Below are 6,053 nucleotides of genomic sequence, written 5' to 3'. Positions count from 1 at the left end.
GCTTGATGTCTCTCGTTCTCCTCCTCACCCTCTAGCCCTTTGGACCACAGATTGTGATGCTTAAGGAAATGGGCTCCCTTGGGAAATTCCCCAAACTTCTATGCCCAAGTCTTCTCATCGATGAACGGGGGGTACAATGCTTCCCTGCCTCCGAGTGTTGTTATAAAGATGAAGTGGGTGAAAACAAGCCACGCCCTCTGCACAGTGCCTGGGGGCACAGTAAACAAGCCCTAAATACTGCTTGGTGTGTCCTTATGACTGAGAACTCTCTTCTCCCCTTTTCAACCTGTCCCCTGATTCTTGGTGTTCCCCAGAGTCTTATCCGTAGCCACTTTTCTGTTCGCTATTTTATTTTATTTTATATCATTTTATATTTTTGGCCGGGCCACCCAGCTTGCGGGATCTTAGTTCCCCGAACAGGGATTGAACCCGGGCCCTCAGCAGTGAAAGTGCAAAGTCTTAACCACTGGACGACCAGGAAATTCCCCTCTTCACTATTTTAAAATGTCACTGGGATGATGTGAACTATTATGATACGTGTTAACATGCATTGTGCCCTCCCTATGTAGATGGCGCTATACTTCGTGTCATCAAATTCATAGACCCTCCTGTAGGCTCTGTGTTGGGCAACTCACCTCCCTGAGCCACAATTTCCTTCTCTGTAACATGGGGATAATATGAGTACCTACCTGAGAAAGGATTTTTGCATGAATTTGATGACCTAATACCAAAAAGCCCTTATCCAATGGGTACTAGGATTATCCCCCCGTTGTATAAGAAGCAATGAAGCACAGGAAGGTAAAGTCACTTCCCACGGTCACAGAATGGGACAACAAGGGCATGCGAATCCAGCCAGGCTGACTCCAGGCTCACGCTGGCAGCAAAGCATAACTTGGGTAGCGTCTAGTTCCCAGAGGCAGGAAAAAACTCAGGAAGTGGTAAATAGATGAGCTTCTGAAACCAGCCCCATGATGTCCTCAAATGCTAATAAAAACATTTTCCTGGCCCTAATTGATGAGTGCCCAGGCAGTATCCAAGCATGTCTGCTCTGTCCACATGGACAGGAAATCAAACTGGGCAGCCCTTGACAGACAGCAAGACCGTTCCATCATTTTCTAACCCAGCAACATGAGAAGAAAAAGCAAATAGGCTAGATATTCTTCGGGCATCTATCTCCCCTTTGGGCATCGGGTTCGCACTGACTTCAAAGGAAGCAACGGCTGAACCGCAGTGAAGGGAAAGCGGACCCAGAAGAATTGGGCTACAAGAGCATAAATAATGACAAGGAGCGGAGTCTGGGAAACTGGCTTGAATAATCTGCTGTGCGTTTCAGCAACATACATGATTAAGTTTTCCTTATAAAGTGAGATTTTCTTTTATCTCACAAGTGTCTCCTTAAACAATGTTTTTAATTAGGACCCTTGTTTTCTTTTATTTATTAGGGAAGCTTCACACTTAGCCTGAGATTTGAATGTTCCTAGAAATAAACAGTTTCCATAAAAGTAAAATTTCTTCATAAGATCATTATTACGTTGTATGGGAAATAGAATAGCCCCTCTGGGAATTGCATGCTGTCAAGAGTCTATTTCAGTAACACGTGATGCTCTCCAGTCCGATCGGCCCTGTCTCCATTTGCTGCTACTTCCCAGGAAACCAGAGGAGACCATCAAATCCTGCTGATGATTAAAATCAAAGGCATTTTCTTGCGTGCACAGATAAATTATCTTTTTAAAAATGGAGCCCTTTTGGAACATTAGAATCCCCTGGTGCTTGCTGGTTGAACCCGGTGGTGAGAATTGACCATCATGGCAGAGGGAGAGAGATCACTGCCAAACAAAAACGCTCCCACTCTTTAAAATGGGATTTCAGCTTTTCTTTTTCTTTTTGCTTTCGTTTGAGGATATGGAAGACTGAGGAGAGAATCTGTCAAGATGGGATTCCACCGCACAGAATTTTAAATCTCGGTGGTGTTGGGTAGAATTTCTTTGTTCACAGTTGTCCAAAAAAGTCCCTGACTCTCTGCAAAGGCCGTCCTGGGCCTCGGGCTGACCCCCTCCCTCCCCACCTTCCTCAATGACTCATGTGTCATATAACATCCGAGTGTGAATGTAAGCATTTTCATGTGAAAAGGATTGATTTTTGCCACTGACATGGGATTCTAATTATTGGAAACAATATATTGATTTTTTTTCTTAATTAAAGCCATCTTCCCACTCATAATGGAAGGTCTTGCCCTTTGTGAAATTTATATCCATAGTCCTTGGGTGATGTCTGCAATTACAAGTCCCAATGGCTAGCAACACATTTGGGAAGGAGGGAGGACTGACTAATAGGAGGGAAATTATTCTCACTCCCTTCTCGGGATCGGGCTTTTAGTGTTGGTCAAAGGTGGCTGATGGAAGGCTGGATGGATGTTGAGTGTCTCGGCCCCAAGGCACAGCCCTAGAGGGACAAATTCCCCAGGGCATCAGGGTTGCTCCTAATTCATGTACTCAGAATTCCTTTTATCCTTGTCCTGCTCCCTGAGGCATCTGCAAGATGCCAATAAAGACACTCCATTTTGAGGAAATGGTTTAAATTTAGTCCCGTTTGGTCAAAGCGCCCTTTCTCATCACAGATATCATTCAAGCGCTGTCACTGGGATCTCATACCCAGGTCGCGAAGACCAGAGTCTAGCTCTGCCCAGAATGGCTCAAAACAAACCCTGAAATAAGGAATTGGAGTAGATTAACTTGGGGCCATATTACCCTCCACTGCTCTCAGCTCCCGCCTCCTTCCCTCTCACTTCATACATCATCGTGGTCACAGCTGTTGGAGACCTCCCAGGACATCAGAGGGGATCTGAGTTAAGTCCTCTGTTTTATACCTGAGTACACCGGGGCCAGGGTGGTTAAGTCACATGCCCAGGCTTGTTTCTGCAGAGCCCAACCAATGGGAGTTCTTTTATGCCCAGTCCAGGGCCCTCTTTCTGATACCACATTCCTTCAAGCCCCAAATACCACAGAAGCTTTACGGCAAGTTCTCTTGGTGACTTACACTGTGGTCCACCGTGGTCTTTCATGTGGCTCCTCCTGTTGGCCACTGCTCCTTCCCTCATCCCTGGCTCAGCCCCCCTCCCCCTCCCTGCCCTCCCCCCAACTGCAGGCTCACCCTACCCCCACCACTTCCTCAGCATCCTGGCTGGTCTTTCTCCCCTCCCCCATGGGCCCCCTTGCTCCCTTCTCTTTCCTTCTACATTTTTCTACACTTAGCTGTAGATAACGTAGATGGAAAGGGCATACGAGACCCGGGTGCTAACCCTGGCTGCCACATTCTAACTTTATTACCCTCTGAGTATGAGATTCCTCACCAGCAAGGGGGAAATCATATCCATTTGTCTCTTGGGTTGTTGTGAAGATCAGCTCAAATAATATTTATGAAAATATATGTAAACTAAGAAACTAAGAAATACCCCCAAACATAGCCTGGCCAACGACTGTGAGAACCTAAGGCAAGCCTAATAGATAATAGTTGTGAGTGGATTAGGATTTATCCCTCTTGACTGACATGTTTGCCTGGGCAGCATCTGCTGAAGGCAAAGTGACTGCTCAGTGGGGTGATGGCAGGCACCAGTGGAGGACTTGAGGAGATAATTTTCCATGCAATAATTCTAAGGTCTAGAAAGTTCCATCTTGAGCACTCTTATTCCACCATGCTTAAGGCAGGCGTTGCCCTAAGAGAAACAAAAAGGGAGAAAGTCATTACCTTGAAGATTCACATTCTAGTAGAGTGGAGTGCTTTCCTAAAGTAAAAATGTGACCACTGCAAAGGCAGACGTAGACCATAGTCATCCATGTGACCCCCCAGGTGTGGGACCAGGTACTCTTCATCTCCAGGCTTAGCAATTACAGGTGACTGAAAATATCATCAGTCTAACTGATGTGTGGTCTCGAATACAGATCCCTCACTAGCCTCGAATGTGGCCAGCATATGGAGAGGCTCTTACAGTATCAGGAAATACGTCTGAGAGTTAAATCACTTGTCAGGTTTTTATTCTTTGGTGCAGCTGGGTTTGCTATTTTATTTCCTTACTTCGTTAGATAATGAGAAATGGGTTGAGAAAGCAATGAGTCTTTTGGCTCAGAAACCAAGATAAGGGTAAGGGATTAAAAGGTATAAACTACTATGTTTAAAATAAATAAGCTACAAGGAGATACTGTACAATACAAGGAATAGAGCCATATTTTATAGTAACTATAAATAAAGTATAAGTTTAAAATATTGTGCATCATTGTGTTGTACACCTGTAACGTAAAATATTGTACATCAACCATACCTCAATAAAAAAATTTTTTTAAATTAAAACAAAAAAACAAGGATGGTTCATGCTGCTGAAGCCCTCTTGTGTAAGGCAAGCTCCAAGTCTCTGTATGAAGGAAGGAGGAGAAAAAGAAGTACTCCAGGTAGCAGGCTGCCTTTCTGGCAACCTCAGGCCAACTCTGGAGGCTTCCTGGAAATGAGCTTTGCTGTTCCTCCCTCAGGGGGCATCAGGCAGATAGTGGAGTCATTGAGGGTCTTTGAAGATTTGATTTATTGGTGGGCGTGGCACGCACACCCTCAAGGACCCCTGCAGAGGTAGAAGATCAAGTTGCCTCCTGGTGCATAGGCTCAGTGAGTCCTGGGGGCCACTGTTCATACCCTCCCCCGTACCTTCACTCCGTGTTCACTGTACAAATCCCCTACCAAACCCCATTCCAGTTCCTCTTTGCAACATGCCACAACTCCACCGTGTCTTCCTCTTTACTATTCCTGTGTCTCTGCATGTCTTGCTGACCGAGACATGTATTTTTCTGCTGACAAAAATGTTTGCCTAATTTTACTTATTCGATCATTTCTTTTTCTACTAACAAAGCATAAGAAACATAGGATTGCAGACAGCACCCTTTTCAAGGCCAAGTTTCTCTTCATGTTACTTAACCGGATAGGAGTTCCCTACTTTGGGAAATTTTTCTTCAGAGCCATACTGAGACAGGCTGGGACCCGGGACGCTTTGCTGCCGTGCTGCAGTGCTTGCACCTGGACAAATGTCTCCTTGAGCAACAAAATACAAAGAAACTATAAGGGACTAAAAATAACTGCGTGCATGTGCAGTGGGGCAAATTCTGGACAGAAAGATACAAAAAGACCAAAAAACCCAACTGCCACTTCTGAAGAGCCAGGAGCAAAAACAGGGTGTCGGAAGCAAAAGCAGGGTACAGTACATGCCCCCTGCACTCAGCACCACCAAAGCGGTGGGCAAACCACCTAAGCCCCCCGTCTGGCCTGACCCCTGGACGAACTCCTCCCCTCATCCCTTATAAGGAGCCAGCTCGCCCCCCACTCGGGGAGTGAGCAAGGGAAATTGTTACATATTCTTGCTCCCCACTGCTGCAGCAGGGGCCCCAATAAAGCGTTGCCTGAATCTCTTCTCTGGCCTCTAGTCAATTTCTATTGAATAGGGAAGGCCAAGAACCTTGGTCTGTATCAATATCACCCACCCCTTCTCCATTTACGGCCCCGCACACCTCTTGACGCATTTCTTACCTCCTTCTGAGAAAGCTCCCTTCTGTGCTTTCACCGTGTTCCTTCCCCATCTCAGCAGTTGCCCCAGCATGTATGTCCAGTTCACGTTCTGACCCAGTGCTGTACTGTGTGTGGCTTAACTCGCATGATCTAGTTGCTCTCCTGAAATGCTAAGAGATCATCTCTGGACCTTCAGACACAGTGCAGTTTGAGGAATCCGCTCACAATGGCCAACAGGTGAAACGTGTGTTTCCTATGTTCCCTAATGACTGCAGGTGATCTTGGGAGCAGGGGGTGCCCAGGTTAAAATGGTGACCACTGCCAACCTGGCAGGGACTGAAAATGGGGGAGAAATTGTTATCCCTCCCTCTTCCCTGATCATGTAGAAGATTCACCAAAGCCATTGTAAGTGAGACCCATGACCAAGAGACCAGCAATTGTTTTAAATGCAATTTTGTACCAAGAGTTACACTACTTCAAAATGTAGTGAATTTGGATTCTCTTTTAAAGGA

This window comes from Mesoplodon bidens (genome assembly GCF_964165515.1).
Source record: "Mesoplodon bidens genome assembly, chromosome: 3".
Taxonomy (NCBI): Eukaryota; Metazoa; Chordata; class Mammalia; order Artiodactyla; family Ziphiidae; genus Mesoplodon; species Mesoplodon bidens.
The sequence above is the reverse complement of the archived record's forward strand: the minus strand, read 5'-3'. Positions refer to the sequence as shown.